This window comes from Borostomias antarcticus (assembly GCF_949987555.1).
Source record: "Borostomias antarcticus genome assembly, chromosome: 6".
NCBI lineage: Eukaryota > Metazoa > Chordata > Actinopteri > Stomiiformes > Stomiidae > Borostomias > Borostomias antarcticus.
The window spans coordinates 17,233,450-17,249,586 of record NC_140239.1 but is presented as its reverse complement, the minus strand read 5'-3'; the positions used below and the strand labels follow the sequence as shown (position 1 = coordinate 17,249,586).

General features: G+C 42.6%; 1 protein-coding gene across 1 annotated transcript in view; it reads right to left on the bottom strand.

Moving 5' to 3' along the window:
• spag17 (sperm associated antigen 17) overlaps positions 1-16,137 on the bottom strand; it is a gene marked incomplete at both ends in the record, with an annotated part of 74,365 nt that overhangs the window by 47,264 nt on the left and 10,964 nt on the right. The gene's annotated exons all lie outside the window — the stretch shown is intronic.

The window sequence follows — 16,137 nt, the reverse complement described above, 5'->3', positions numbered from 1 at the left end:
ATGGAGTTGTCCAGAGTTGCCAGATGAACGTCCAGCTCTACCTGCTGGGAGGAGCTGAGCTGGAGTGAGGACCGAGGGAGGCGATAGGCAGCTAGTAGCCAGGACCTCGACACCGTCAGCCAGCTTTACACAGACTGATGCATTGCAATAGTAGAGATGTAGAACATGTCATATCTTATCATTTTGTTTATGTCAAAGACATATTAACACTATGTCACATAGTATAATAACGCTTAGTAATGAAGGAAGGTACCCATGATCACACTGTAGCATTTCAACGACTGGTTTGCCAGAAAAACACAATTCTGTATCCAAGTCCATCACAACAAACAACACAGCTTGGATAATGTGTGCCATGTATGCAGAGCTAGTGTAGCTGATATCATTGTGATGTGGTATAAAGACAACACTGCCACAACTTGTTGCTGAATTTTTATTGCGGGCAGGGGTCACTAGTCATCACTGGAGCTGACATCTAAAAAGTGTTGGCAAACGTGTCTCTTGCTCACAAATCTACTTGGATCCTCACTGTTACATGGTAAATAAAAATGCAAACACATTGTCAGTAAACAAGTTGTCTCTGTATATGATTTGAAGAAACTTTAGACATCCAATCAGCAATTCTGGCTTTATATGTATTGTATACTATTATGCAGCTGGATATGAATCATTATGGAAACTGACCTACATTTCCAAACATTTGGACCTGTATCACCTGTATCAATGAAATGTTTTGTAGGCTATTACTTTGAACAACATAGGCATTTCATTAGTCATTTAGCTGACACTTTTATCCAAAGCAACTTTGAATTGCTTTTATAGTGAATTCACAATTGCATCTTTTGTCTAAAACAAGTGACTAAAACATAATCTTGTGCTGAAGGCAACGTGAAGAATAGCAAAATAAAAATAAAATAGGTGAGGGGTCAAAATACAAGTGGGATGATCCCGGTCAGTATATCCAAAGACCTCAGTCAAATCTAGATTGTGTAATCCTGATCTTGTGGTATCTGGATCAGAATGATCCTATCTGAAAATTCTTTGAAAAACCAAAATATACAAGATCAATTTGATCTGGGATAGCAACAAAGAGGATTACAAAATCACAAAATCCGGATCATTCTGATCCAGAGTACATTTGAAAAACTGGGCCAGGCTATAGGCTATCCAGTCCCTGCGGCCCTCAGATTTCATCCCCAAATGCAGAATTGCGGATTCCATAAGGACGGTCCGATCAGTTTGGCAGGACTTTCGCGTCCTAACAGACCGCCTCGCCGCTCTCTCAATCTATCAGGCTCTGACGGAACCTCTTGAACTCCAGCGCCCCCGGTACCGGGGGCAGCCCCGTGCGTCGAAACAAATGCTCACTCGGCAGGCGCCGTGTAGCGAATCGAATATCCACCCGGAAGAGAAAACGGAACGCAACAACGTAAAACAAACCATTTTTCTCTCCGGTAAACAGAATTTACATGGCAGGCAATTTTATATGCACCCCGTGTGCATAAATGCTGAAATGGAATATTGTAGTCGACACACCGTGGATATTTTTGATATGAAATATGTGGCCTGTCTTCCGGCCAGTGTCGTTCGATTCTATAGGCTCTAAGGCTTCAAATGAGCTGTCAATTGTCAAAATTGACCAATGGGTTACAGAGATATTTGTATGCACATCGAGCATAAAACCCGCCCACAAAGTTACAGTAGCGTTTTAATGCGAAAACGCAGGGAATATCGAGCGTGGAAGCACATATCGTTGTTTTTTCGACCAGTCTACCAACAAACGAAAAAGAAAATATGAAAAGGCTAAGGAACCTGAAAATTTCAGAAGATTTATAAGCAATCTTGTACAATGATGAAAGCACAACATGGAATGGACATGGAATATTTCGTGTGGACGCATATCGCCAGTGTTAATTTTGACAGCAAATTATGATTTTGTTTTAGTCATAGTCTTTTGACTAAAATGCCATTAAGTTTTAGTCTAGTTTTAGTTGACTAAAAATCCTTACGGTTTTAGTCGACAAAATCTACCATAGATTTAGACAACTCAAATTTAACAGGCTTAGTTCAATCAATCAATCAAGTTGGATTTATATAGCGCCCTTTATGAAACCCAGAGCGCTTTACAGAGTCCAGTATTCATTCAGACACAGTCATACCGGTGTTGGTAAGATACATCTGTAGCCACAGCTACCCTGGGGCAGACTGACAGAAGCGTGGATGCTTCTGTCAGACAGTTTCATAATGAAGCATTCCTCTCCCCTAGTCTGATGCTAACTGTGTTTGTGCCTGATATAGCAAGCTATAACATTATCATGTCAGCACTAGTTGGCTAGTCAGACTAGCTAACATCAGGCACAGGCTAGCTAACGTCACACCGGAGGAGAGGGGCTATGGCGGCGCCAGGTAGCTAACTGTTCGTGTCTTATCCATCTAGCTACAGTATAACATTAGACAGCAGCAGTAGTTGCTTAGCTAGCTTACCCAGACTAGCTAACGCTAGATACCCCCGCCAGCTGCCACAACCATAGCCCCACTTGTTGCTACACAGTGTAACGTTAGCTAACCTGTGCCTAACATTAGCTAGCCACTAACGTTAGCGTTGCAATAATCAGACACTTACGTTCTCCCCCGCCACAAACCTATGTGAAACACTGGTTTCTTTTAGCTTGTATTGTATTTGAAGTATTTCAGAAACACACCAGCTTGGGTTTAGCTAATACAGTAACGTTAGCCGGGGGTGGGGGGGGTGCTTACCTTCTCGTGAATTTCGGGATGACTGTTCTCCAAATGTCGCTTTAAGTTTGTTGTATTTTTGCCAGTCATTTTTACCCCACACGGTTTACAAATGGTTTTGTTTTCCTTTGCATCAAATATGAAGTTTATCCAGATGTCTGCTCTCCTCTTTCTCCCGGTGTGTGCGAACGTTGACAAAGACATTTCTGAACTGTGGTAATTTACTGAACAGTTCAGGCGCAGCAGTCGTATGCTGTTAGTTGACTTCCCGCCGGCCGGTGTAGCAACGGTACTATTCAAATGTAGGCTATACACACAGGCTACCTGTAGGTTGCATCCAACTCGTTCTATTAATACATCCATGATCCAACTGCGCACATCCCGAACCTCGACATTCTGATTTGAACTTTTCCCATACGTCCCTCCATAACCATTTTAGTCTAGTTTTTATTTGTTGACGAAAATGTCAATAGATATAGTCATAGTTTTTGTCATCATACTTTCATTTTTATTTAGTTATCGTCTCGTGACGATAACCCCAAAAATGTCTTTGACGAATAGTTTTCGTCATAGTTCTCGTCAACGAAATTAACACTGCATATCGCATAGTTTTTTCTACCATCAACACGCTAAAAAGAACATACGGGCAATATCTGAGCATGGCAGAGATTTTAGCAATGTTGTACAATGATGAAAGCGCAAGGAGACGCTTGAGACTCAAGCTTCGATGATGAAGATTTTGAATATCGAGTAGTCAGCGGGCGCAGGTGCCGCTCATGAACGTAGCCTAATTGCTGAGCACCTAACTCCACCTGGACCTGGTAAATACGCTTTTGAATCATCATCACAAAATGATCATGTTTTGCAGCAACACTTGGCAAACTAAACATTTCAGTAAAAAAAATGTATAGTAGTACATTTGCTTTGTACCCCACTGATGGACACAACTGCGTAGTGTGCCGTAAAACACTAATATTCCACCACCCCTCCCTTCTCCTCCCAACTCAGACCAAAGGTGTGTCATCACTGGCAAGTCTGTCCACAATCAGAGGATCGAACGCTTGTGGCGAGACTTGTGGTGCGTGGTGGATGGTAACTACTATGCTGCCTTCCGCCACCTGGAGGAGATTGGAGCCTTGGATCGCGACCAGGACGTCCATCTCTTCTGCCTGCACTTTGTGATGCTTCCAAGGCTGGACTGGCATCTTCACCGGTTCAGCCAAATGTGGGACAGACATCCGCTGTCGTCCGAGGGCAACAAATCTCCCCAGCAGCTGTGGGTGGCTGGACAGCTTCTGAATATGGAGCAGATACCCAATGAGGTAAGAGTGGCCATGCATAAATAGTTTATAAAAGATGCCTACACAACTTCTTTTGTTGTCAGATGTACAGTGATGGTGGGGATTTGCATCCCCATTTCAAGACGCATGTTTTAGATATTTTTTAAAGGGTAGGACATGTCTCCATGGAGTGCCCTAATTATAATTTCTCTGTAATTGTTTTGGATTAGATGGATTTCCCCACTTGGGGAATCGACTGGAATGGGCCAGCTCCATCCCCTGATACACGGGAACGTGTTGAGGTTCCAGCTCTTCCCCCAGCTCTATCAGTGACCTTCAAGAGCCTGCTGCAGTCACACATCAACCCCTTCCAGACGAGTGAAGTCTATGGAGTAGACATTTACCTGGAGGCTTTGAGCATGCTCCAGGCATATATGGTTGAACACTCAGGTGAGATGTAAGGCTATTCAACCACTCCCAGGTTGCCTCTTCAGACATGAATCACTATCTAGCAAGCTGACACTCTGTTTCTCTCCACAGACCAGTCTGGACAATCTGTATAGACATCAATTAGGACTAGAACATACCTCTTTATGCATAATTCTATTAAAACTTGCATTGCTGATTGGATGCCTACAGTTTCTTCAAATCGTATACAGAGACAACTTGTTTACTGACAATGTGTTTGCTTTTTTATTTTCCATGTAACAGTGAGGATCCAAGTAGATTTGTGAGCAAGAGACATGTTTGCCAACACTTTTTAGATGTCAGCTCCAGTGATGACTAGTGAGCCCTGCCCGCAATAAAAATTCAGCAACAAGTTGTGGCAGTGTTCACTTTTTACCACATCACAATGATATCAGCTACACTATCTATGCATACATGACACACATTATCCAAGCTGTGTTGTTTGTTGTGAGGGACTTGGATACATAATTGTGTTTTTCTGGCAAACCAGTCGTTGAAATGCTACAGTGTGATCATGGGTACCTTCCTTCATTACTAAGCGTTATTATACTATGTGACATAGTGTTAATATGTCTTTGACATAAACAAATTATAAGAAAATGACATGTTCTACATCTCTACTATTGCAATGCATCAGTCTGGGTAAAGCTGGCTGACAGTGTCGAGGTCCTGGCTACTAGCTGCCTATCGCCTCCCTCGGCCCTCACTCCAGCTCAGCTCCTCCCAGCAGGTAGAGCTGGACGTTCATCTGGCAACTCGGGACAACTCCATGACAGAAAACAAACAAATTCTCCTTCCTCCTCTGGGCTTGTTCCCTCAGGGGCATCACTTCTCCGACGCTGCAGCTGGATAGTACTTCCCTGAGCCATGACCATGAGGTTGTTGGAGTCAGGTTAGTCAAGGCTGGTACACAGTCCATCTGTAGTTGGACCCAACAAGCACTGTGATAATAGCACCCCAAGTCATTACTGCAGAGCGTTCATGCAAATGTATATGGCTAGTAATGTAAATGGGAGATAGTTACTCTTGAATACAGCTTATGGAAAATAATAATGTACCTCCATATTGCAATAGACACTTTATAACATTTACAAACCATTAAAGGACAATACTTGTTTTTGACAACCTGGACCGTATTTACGACATATTATAAGATGTTTGACTCACCGAGATCACTTTGGTGTAGTTCAGAGGCATGTAGAAGAAATTTAAAATCCAGCGCGAGCCAGTATATCCATGTAATGGCGGTGGTCGGGGCACCGAGAATGCAGTTTCTAAAAATCTATTTTCTGCCGCGAAACGGTTGTTTTCATCAATCTGTCTTTATGAATCGCTAGTTGTGCTAACATAGAGCGTAGGCCTGTTGTGGTTTTTCACATGCCTCTGTAATATGATCTTTAGAAAAGTCTTTAGACACGAAATAGCTTCCTCACTTGCTCCAGCTCGCATGCGCACAGCGTGAAAAGCTGGAAAATAGATTTTTAGAAACTGCATTCTCGGTGCCCCGACCACCGCCATTACATGGATATACTGGCTCGCGCTGGATTTTAAATTTCTTCTACATGCCTCCGAACTACACCTAAGTGATCTCGGTGAGTCAAACGTCTTATAATATGTCGTAAATAAGGTCCAGGTTGTCAAAAACGAGCATTGTCCTTTAAGGCTAGAGGGAATAACGCGCTCCTCTCTGATTACAGGCATACACTTGACTATAACGTAAATAAGGGAGGCTGATGCTGAATGAGTAACGTTACTGCACAGGGAATAGTTGTGACGTGATTTTAATAGCACCGACTTACAGGCAAACTTGGCAGGCCTGAGTTTGACCGCGTTCAATACACCGGTCTTCTCTAGCCAAACTGTAAAGTAATGGAGCTAGCTAGATACAGCTACATAATATACCGAGTTGAATTCGCATAACGTGACCATCTAACGTTACCCACACTCTTGTTAGACACTTCGCTAGCCTAGGCAATGATGTAACGTTAGCTGGGAAGCTAGCTAGCTTGCAGTAAAAGCCGATACATCTAAACAAAAAAACAAATTGATTTGGCATACGATCTACCCACAAAGCATGGTCTTGTCATCTAACCACGCCGATATTAATATTTTTAGTGCTATATTTACCATAGTCGTCTTCATTCTCTGAAGCGATGTATCGAAGTACGGTGGCTTACCGCACTTGCGCAAGCAGTTTCACATACAGCTGCGCTGGTTGGAGCGAACGTGTATGTATGTAGGCTATGTTAGATCTCATACATACACACATACACAGACACACACACATACACACATGATCTTGTAATATTTGAACAAGCAACCCTTTGTGGTACACGTGACAGACACACAGACACACATACATACACGCACCACTGAGCTCACAACGCAAACACTCATTCGGTCACGTGAGCTCCCCCATTCACTTAAAGCGATCGAACTACCGCGCATGTGCGCCTTGTTTTGTACTGAGCTGCGCTGGTTAATGCGAACATCCCTACTAACACAGTACGTAAAGCTGATGGGACACATTGGTCGTAGTTTGGTAAATTTGCGACGGTACCAACAGCGGACCTAGCTGACACCTAGCTGACACTTGCCTAGTCACAAAATAACCAAAACAACCGACCTCAAGGAGACTGTACGGCAACGTAGCCGCCACTGCTGCTTAAATCCGTAACTACGATGTGATTAAATAACGTGACAATGCTGTTACAGTTACAGTCCCACCCTGACTTTATTGGAAATGTACATTTGTCACAGTGGGTCAGAACATTTGTAAATTACTTAGGTTTTAAAATAAATTTTGAAGTCATACAGTTACAGAATTGTAATAATGAGGAGAAATCCTGCATGTCTGTTTTTTGTGTAATTTCTCATTTACAGTTAATATTAACACTAAAGATTTGCAGTCTAGGCCTAATAAAAATAATGATAAAAAAATATGCCTACGAATAAAGTCCTAATTTTGCAACCTAAATGTGAGCAATGAACGCTGAGCAGTGAACGTAAAACAAAGAATGCAAGGCATTGGTCTACTTTCTTAGGTGACACAGAATTGAAGACAAACAAGTTACACACTCTGGTACAGTAGGTGGCGGTATGCACATTAAGGTATTTTGCGATCCGCCACTAAACCCAGCGAAGAAGAAGACGACGACGACGGGGTATCCTTCCGTTTTGTTTGAAACATAAACGATTGAGAAAGACCAACACACCTGTCTTTATCCCCGCGACAACACAGATCCTGTAAGTATCTCAATTTCAATGTATACATAGCTAGCTATGTATTTTGGTATCGCCCTAGATAAATGACACCAACGTTATGTGCAAGCTACCCTTTTGTAATGATTCTCTATCTGCAGATGCTCTCTTTCCAATGTTAGCTAGCTAGCTAGCCAGCTAACGTGATTAGGCTTTTTCTGTGCATGGCTAGCTAAGTAGCCTACGTAAAATTAGTCTCAATGATTGTTATAACTTTCGCTTTTGTTGTAAATTGTAGCTTAAATTGTAATGTTGGCTTGGCAACTTGAGAATATTTCAGTTGTGGACACTATAACTTTTGTGAAGTGTTGCCGTGGCCCATTGTTTCCTAATTACGGGCAATGGTGGACTCTTCTCGAGACTAGCAGACTCGCTCGAGCTCCTGCACGTTCATACCGTTTCATCGCTTGGAATAAAATGGGATAATTAGCTTACTCATTGATTTTGCATTAACCCACGACACCGTTAATAGGTGTTCGTTTTTAGGCATTCATTTTTCCGACGTTAACGTTAACAGAATACTAGAAGCCCCAAAAACTGAGCTAGGCTAGCTAGCATGATTTGTTATAGCAGCCATCTTGGCTTTTTAGGTTACAGCAGCCATCTTGGTGGTTTTGGGATGTGATTTCATGTTACTCTTAACTGTTGAAATGGTTGCTAATGCCGTAAAACGGGTAAATTATTGTGTACTACGTTTTCACTCACATACAAATCCAAATTTTGCATAATAGGTACTCATGATGTGGACTACTAATATAGTGTCTTGCAAAATCTATTTAATTACTGACGGTGAAGGGTGGTAGACATGTTGCCCTGTTCCTCTAAACGTGTCAGAAATCACGTGGTTCTGTGGAGTGTGCATGTCAGCCAACGAGAGGGTCACCCACTCTCGCTCTCTCTCTCTCTCCCTCCCATGCTCTCAGTTGCCAACCTCCCAGTTCTTGTTTGAACTGAGCAAGAAGCAGGTGAGCGGGACAGGAAGAGGCGCTAAGACGGGGACAGGTGTGGCCAGGGACAGTCCTGGGACAGCACCACAGGCTCTGTGAATCTTGCTCAGTTAAATGCCCTCATGAGTATTAACAGAAGAGCACCATATACATATGCGCACACACACTCTAACATGTCACTCTCTCCTCAGCTCAGCCCAATGGTCTCTGATGGTTCTGTCTGGCCAGCCCTGAGGTGGAGAAACACCTGATCATCAATATAGGCACACGTAAGTACAAATGCACATACGTTTCCATAGACGGGATAAACAAATTGGAATATTGATATTGAGTTAATGTTAGCGGTAGACATGTGAGATTCATAAGACACATCACTGACGCCAGTGATGCCACAATATCAGGGAAATTGAGCAATTGCTTCCCTGTAGTGCTAACTTGCAAGATTCGCTCAGTTATTAACCCTTCTTGCCTTTTTTGTTGTTGGTTTTCTCTCTCCTCCTTCCTTTCTGTGCACAGTTCTCCTGTGTGCTGAGCCACTATCCCATGTATTGCCACTGCTGACTGGCCCTCTTCAGAACAGCCAAACTGGTGGAGCTCTTCCACCTGCTCAACTTCCTCCCCCCCTAGAGATTCAAGTCAGTACACCTGTGTGTGTGTGTGTGTGTGTGTGTGTGTGTGTGTGTGTGTGTGTGTGTGTGTGTGTGTGTGTGTGTGTGTGTAAGCGTGTGTAAAGTGAATTAGACATGAATTAAAAAGTGCAGTTGAAGTGTATGAAATTGTCTGCTGGCAGAAAGTGGATTAGATGTGAATGGAAAAAAGTGTTGTGTATGAGAATGTTGTTTCAAACACAAACATATCCAACTTCACGAATGTCAACATATCTAATAATGTACAAACTGAATCATTCTACCCTCTTCTGTCCAGTAACCTGGAGGGCTTCCTGGAGGAGTTTGCGGACATCACCAAAGAGGACCAGATCAGGAAGCTCCACAACACGCTTGGTCCACACATGCTCAGAAGGCTGATGTCTTACAACACAGGCCCTCCAAGACCGAGCTCATTGTCAGGGTAGAGCTCAGCCCCATGCAGAAGTGAATGATGAGGAGAGGGAAGAGGAAGATAATTTTGCCTTTTTTTTTCTCCAGTTTTAGGAACCGTCTCAAGAATGTGTTCCCCACTTTTATGCCTTTAAATCAGGGTTAGAGTATTCCGGGTGTGTGGCCATGGCCATGAACACCAGTGGAGCAGGGAACCAAGTGTCTCATTCTCTCTCCACAGTTGTGGTTGTTACTAGCTACATATTCATTCAATCTTTATTTAACCTTGTGAATCAATTGAGAGTAAGCTCTCATTTACAATGACGTATAATCACTCTATATTTGAACTTGTAATACAGGTGAGAGAATCCTTTTTAATGGTCTCTCGTTCGCTCTCCTAGGTGTGATGTCAGAGTTGTCCAAGACTTGGGTGTTCTCCTGCTCCGAGTGCCCATTCTCCTACACCTCCCAGATCTACCTCCACAAGCACATCAAGAGGAGCCATGACACAACCTCTGTCTCTGCTGAGGAACACAGAGCATGATGAAGTAGCCAGTACCTTGGCAAAGGTGTTTGAGCAGTAGTCGTCAATGGATTAACTCCCAAGACACAAGGAAGAGACAGCGCAACACGCGCTATGACTCCAGTGACGAAGGTAATATAATAAAGTGCATTCAACAGTCCCAAAAGAGTACTACTTGATTTGACTAATCTGAGCTAATTTACCTCTACTATATGTTCCAGTTCCCAGGCAGCCGGTCGGCAGAACTCAGACCAGACCAGCTATGCCAGGTGCCAGAGCCGGAAGGCCTGCTGTGCCAGTTATCAATGCAGGTATGCATGCATGTTTGTGTTGGTGAAATGTCTATGCATATTTTCACACTGACAGTTAACTCAGGACTTTTTGAAGACTAATTTACTAATCTCACTAATCTACTCATCTCACTTTACTTAGCAGTAGATGTTCATCACCCAGGCCCTTAGAGCTAAGGCGCTGTGAGCGATGGCCCTGTGAGCCAGGCCCTTCAGCCCATCTGTCCTCCAGGCACAAGCAGCATCCATCGGAGATTAGCACCCCGGCCAGACCAGGTAAGGGTCTGACATGTCTACCTGTTTCATGACTAGTGTATTCTTCCCCTTATGCCAGAAGCCCTACGCCGCCAGCACCTAGTTTCCTGCTAATCCCTTTATCCTTTTCTGGTTTTCAGTTAGTCGGTGATGCCATCGCCCGTGAAACCAACAGCTCCAGCAGTATCCACGTCTTTCCGGAGCCCCCCCGCTTACCCCTCTGCCATCAAGCTCTGCATGTGCTGGTATGCAGAATTTTGTGAACTACTTCATGTTGTATGCAGGGATATACTTTGAGTTAAATTTCCATTATGTGACAGTAAAATTACTTATAGCCACATCTGTGTTAATATCCAGATTTCCAGAGGATGGTGTATCAGCAGTTGTCCAGCTTGACCAGCATACTCGTGAGCTCATGCAGAGTCTGAGGGAGCTAGCGCAGAGACTATCCGGGGAGTCTGATGGGGTTGCACGGGGAGCAGTACTGGATGCACTGGACCCTGCAAAAACGGAGGAGGTCTTGGAGGATCAGCTGAAGGACAAGGAGCATCAAAGGAAGATGGTGAGTAACTGCAGGGCAGAACTTTGTTCCTTATTTTTGCAGGGAAGTGTAAAGGAAGTGTTAAGTAAATGATTACTTTTTACTATGCGACTTGCGTTTACAGCCATTTCATTATGTCCTTAGGCATCTGCTCCAGCCCAGCTGACCTCCCCAGCCCCAGACCGCAGCTCCAGCCCTGACCGTAGCCCGTCTGACTACAGCGCGTCTGACCACAGCAGAGTATTCTGATGAGGATGACCTCTTCTGCCCAGACCCTCAATTCAGATGAGGGTGACCTCCAGCCCAGCCCGTCTCCCTAGACCTCCATTCCCTGCCCGTCAGGATGGATGCCTTTTTTATAAATAGTTTTTGTTAATTTTAGCCTTTTTTTGTGGGATACAACGGTCTGTTCCCAGTCTGCCTGCCACAGAATGCGCACTTTGTTTCATTTTTGTTTTTAGAACTTTTGCAATTGTCAGATAATGGGTTGCTAGCCAGAGCTTGTACATACTTTTTATTTTTTCTGGCTATGCGTAATGTGACAGAACGTAAACCTCATCCTTGTTAATATGTATACTTTTAATCTGTTTTACAAGGTACTTTTGTTTGCCTAATAAAATGTTCTAAACTGTTAATGGTGTTCAGTCTCATCTTGGTTTTTATCATAATGCTTGCTGCCATATACCCATATAGCATTAATTTGTTTTTGTACTGCAAATGCTAAATGTAGCCAGTGGTCAGGGTTTAGTAAGTAGTGACCATATCTGCACCGTGCAAAAAAGACGTGCAGACCAAGTCATATAAATGTAGATCTAGTCTCAGCCAATTCAGTCTACGACGGTACTTGCTGCTCACGTGTAGATCAACTCTCAGCCAAGTATGTTTATTACGGAAGTTCTTGCCCACGTCATCACGTGCGTCTTTAGCACTCGGCCGCGACATGAACAACGTGACGTTCTTACGTAGCGGCTACTAATCGGCAGAACTCGCGTTTCCGTAAATGGCCGCGTAATTTCCGCACGTGGCGCAGATGAATCGTCACCTATAGCGGCCGTATGTAGAAGGGGTGTGTGTATGTGTGTGTGTATGTATATACATACACACATACATACACGTTGTCAGTAAGCTTTGAACAAGCAACCAAAATGGCACTTTTCACACCCCATAGTACGGTGGCTTACCCCGCTTGCGCAAGCAGTTTCACATACAGCTGCGCTGGTTGGAGCAAACGTGTATGTATGTATTGTTAAAGTATTTCAAGTCATCACCCATGTGTTCACTCCAAAAATAGTTTTTCTGTTTTCCTACTTGATTGATGTTCCTGAAGTTCCCTGAGTTTATTGTTTTACAAAATTTGTGGAAACCAGAAGTTAACTCCATTCCCACAGATGCCAGAGAGGGTTTCCTGCATCATCTCCAGCCAGGCCAATGGGTGGTGATCCGGGACCTGAAACGGAAGGCGTGGAATAGTGCCCGTTGGCTGGGCCCGTACCAGATCCTGCTGACAACCCAGACGGCCATAAAAGTAGCTGAGAGGACTTCGTGGGTACACGCCAGCCACTGCAGGCTGGTTCCAAACCAGGACGAGGCCAGCCGGCCCAAGGAATCCAACAACCAAGATGCAATACCCGGTGTCACCATCAGGGCGAAAGCTCACTCTCTGGTCTCCTCAGATGAGGAATCAGACCAAGAATAACACACCCTACCTTTTCCTCATTGCTGTCATGATGACAACTTTGACCACCACCCCAGCAACACCCAATCATAATCCAACCACGCTCCCCCTCACGCACCCACTCGCACCCCCCTTGAAAGAGAACTCGGACCAGTTCTCTCCTGAAACTGAAACCATTGACGAAGGAAAAGACAAGAACACACCCCAATATTCGTTTGTCCCATTGAACGTTGCACTCCACTTGACTGTTGGGTCTATACGGTAGACGAAGATGGATGGAAGATACTGCATTCTGCATATGTGAGATTTGAAAGTAACAAACGATTTCCAGGTTCTACTGTTGTAACTGTGACTGAAGTTAATGTAGAGAAAGAGTCTCCTTATTGGTGTGTTTTAACTAAAGATGTAATGCGAGTATCAAGAACAAAGAATTATGGGGTTGACATTTGTAGATCTGTTCCAGATTATCCTCAAGGTATCGTGTTTAACTGCTCTATGCACCTAGCCAAATCAGCTAAGTCAATTGGACAGGAAAAGAGGCATCCTAATGAAGCTATTAGTATAGTCAGAGACTTTGCATATAGAATGAACTACGCTAACTGTTGGATTTGTCAAAATGTACCTCTTAGTACTTCTGCACCCATATTTTATCCAATTCCTTTGACCCAAGCAGAATGGTCACACTATGACTGGCAAGGTTTAGCTACTCATATTTTCTCCGCTCCTGGACAATCCTCTGCTTGTCATTTTTATGTAGGATTAGATAGACTAGGTAACTCCTATACAGGGATTGAAGAGGTTATTCTAAGCAAATTAACACTAGAGGTTAATGAGAATCATAGACCTTCTAACTTCTCCCGCCTTATTCTGTTCAAGGTTACACACTTCTCTGAAATAGCCGGACAGGGATTGGTTCACAATATTCAAGTTATATTAGTCCAAATAGACAATCATGCACCGAGTACTAGGTTAGCTTGCACAGCTGTATCTACTACAGTTAATTGGCGAAATTCAATTACCATTTCTGGATTAAAATGTCAAATTGTCGATTGCATCATTAAAGCACAAACAAAATTGCACCCTCAAGAAATGGAACTTCAAAATCAAGTCGACCAATTCAAAGTAGTACCTCTTCAACAAGTTACAGCCTGTATTGATATTTTCAGATACAACACACAAATTAGGACACAAATTAATGATCTACGCACTAGCTCCTGCGTTGCTCCTATCTACGAATTCTTATATCCAGGTTCAGCGATAGGCCTTCCAAAAGGTGTATTTTTAGTCTGTGGCGATACAGCTTATTCAACCCTAACTAGCAACAGTGTAGGAAGATGCTATCTTGCTCATTTAATTCCCATGATTAGGAAGGTGGATCACGCTGAAATGCAAGTAATTCATCAACAATCAAATTATAGACATCGTCGAGCTATATCACCCTTTCAATTTATTTTTGGTGTATTTTTCCCTAACTATGGCATGTATAACACCCAGACTGAACTCATGACTCTCTCCGCTGTCTTGGCGGATCACTTGAATGCATCGGACAGAGTAATTTCAGCCTTAGCTAAAGAAGTAAATGAAATGAAGAAAGTTGTGCTACAAAATAGGTTTGCCTTAGACATAATTCTTGCTAGTAAAGGAGGAACATGCGCGATTGTAGGGTCAGAATGCTGTTCGTTCATCTCGGATCCAAATGCTACATTTACAGAGTTACATGAAGCAAACATGAAAGGTATTCAGATCTTAAAAACTGTCCATGGGTTTAATGCTTGGGGAATTTTTGATAATGCTTTTTCAAGTTCTGGAAATATTCTCAGATCTCTAGGTATCATTCTTATGATTATTATTTTGATTATTATTATTATTGGAATTGTTCTTAAGTGTATTGGAAAGTGTTTGAATACTGTTACAGATATGCCCATTACTGCATTAATGTTCAAAGGAAAAGTTGAATTAGACCTTCATTCAACTCAAGATCTTGGTCAAGTCTGTGCCATTGGAAATAAGGATTTTGAATTGTTTTGAAACTTGAAGTTATGTTTTTTTCCTCTCAAAAGAAAGAGGTTTTTTTTTCCACTCATGAATATATGAAATGTGTATGAAATGTGTATTAGATTAGAAATCATGTTATCTTTTTACCTTGCTTATGCCAAATTGAAGTGAGGAGTTTTGGTACGTGATTTGCATATGGGAAGAAAATAATCTTAAAGTGTGTTAAATAACCTTGAGTTTATTAATCTTTATTATGCTCCACCTAGTGGAGAATAGATTACTTCCTTTCCATATGTGTAGAATTAGGTTTTTACCAAATCTGTTTGACTATTTTTATTAAATATTAATACTAAATTTTATAATTTGATTCCACATGGTTGATTCTTTAATTTATATTATTGTTGTGGATGTTTTACCCACAAGACTGGGGAATTGTTAAAGTATTTCAAGTCATCACCCATGTGTTCACTCCAAAAATAGTTTTTCTGTTTTCCTACTTAATTGATGTTCCTGAAGTTCCCTGAGTTGATTGTTTTACAATGTTTGTGGAAACCAGAAGTTAACTCCATTCCCACAGAAGTAATCTTGTTTATCCAGACCAGTTGGTCTGTAACGTCATCCTGTACCCCCCTATAAAGAGTTCTCCCTTCTCAGAATCTTTGCTCTGACTATGGAAACACTTCCTGTGTGAGAGACCGCTTGCAAACGTATTTCAGAATAAATCTATTGTCTTTGTTTTTAACCAGCTTGAATCGACCACTCGCGTGCTCTTATTTTTAAACCAAGTATAAAAATACTTTCATAGTATTTATGTGTGAATGGATGTAGGCTATGCTAAGCAACCCTTCGTGGTACACGTGACAGACACACATACATACACGCACCACTGAGCTCACAGCACAAACACTCATTCGGTCACGTGAGCTCCCCCATTCACTTAAAGCGATCGAACTACCGCGCATGTGCACCTTGTTTTGTAGTGAGCTGCGCTGGTTAACGCGAACGTGTGTGTATGTGTGTATGTGTGTGTGTGTGTGTATGTATATACATACACACATACACACATACATACACGTTGTCAGAAAGCTTTGAACAAGCAACCAAAGTGGCACTTTTCACACCCCATACC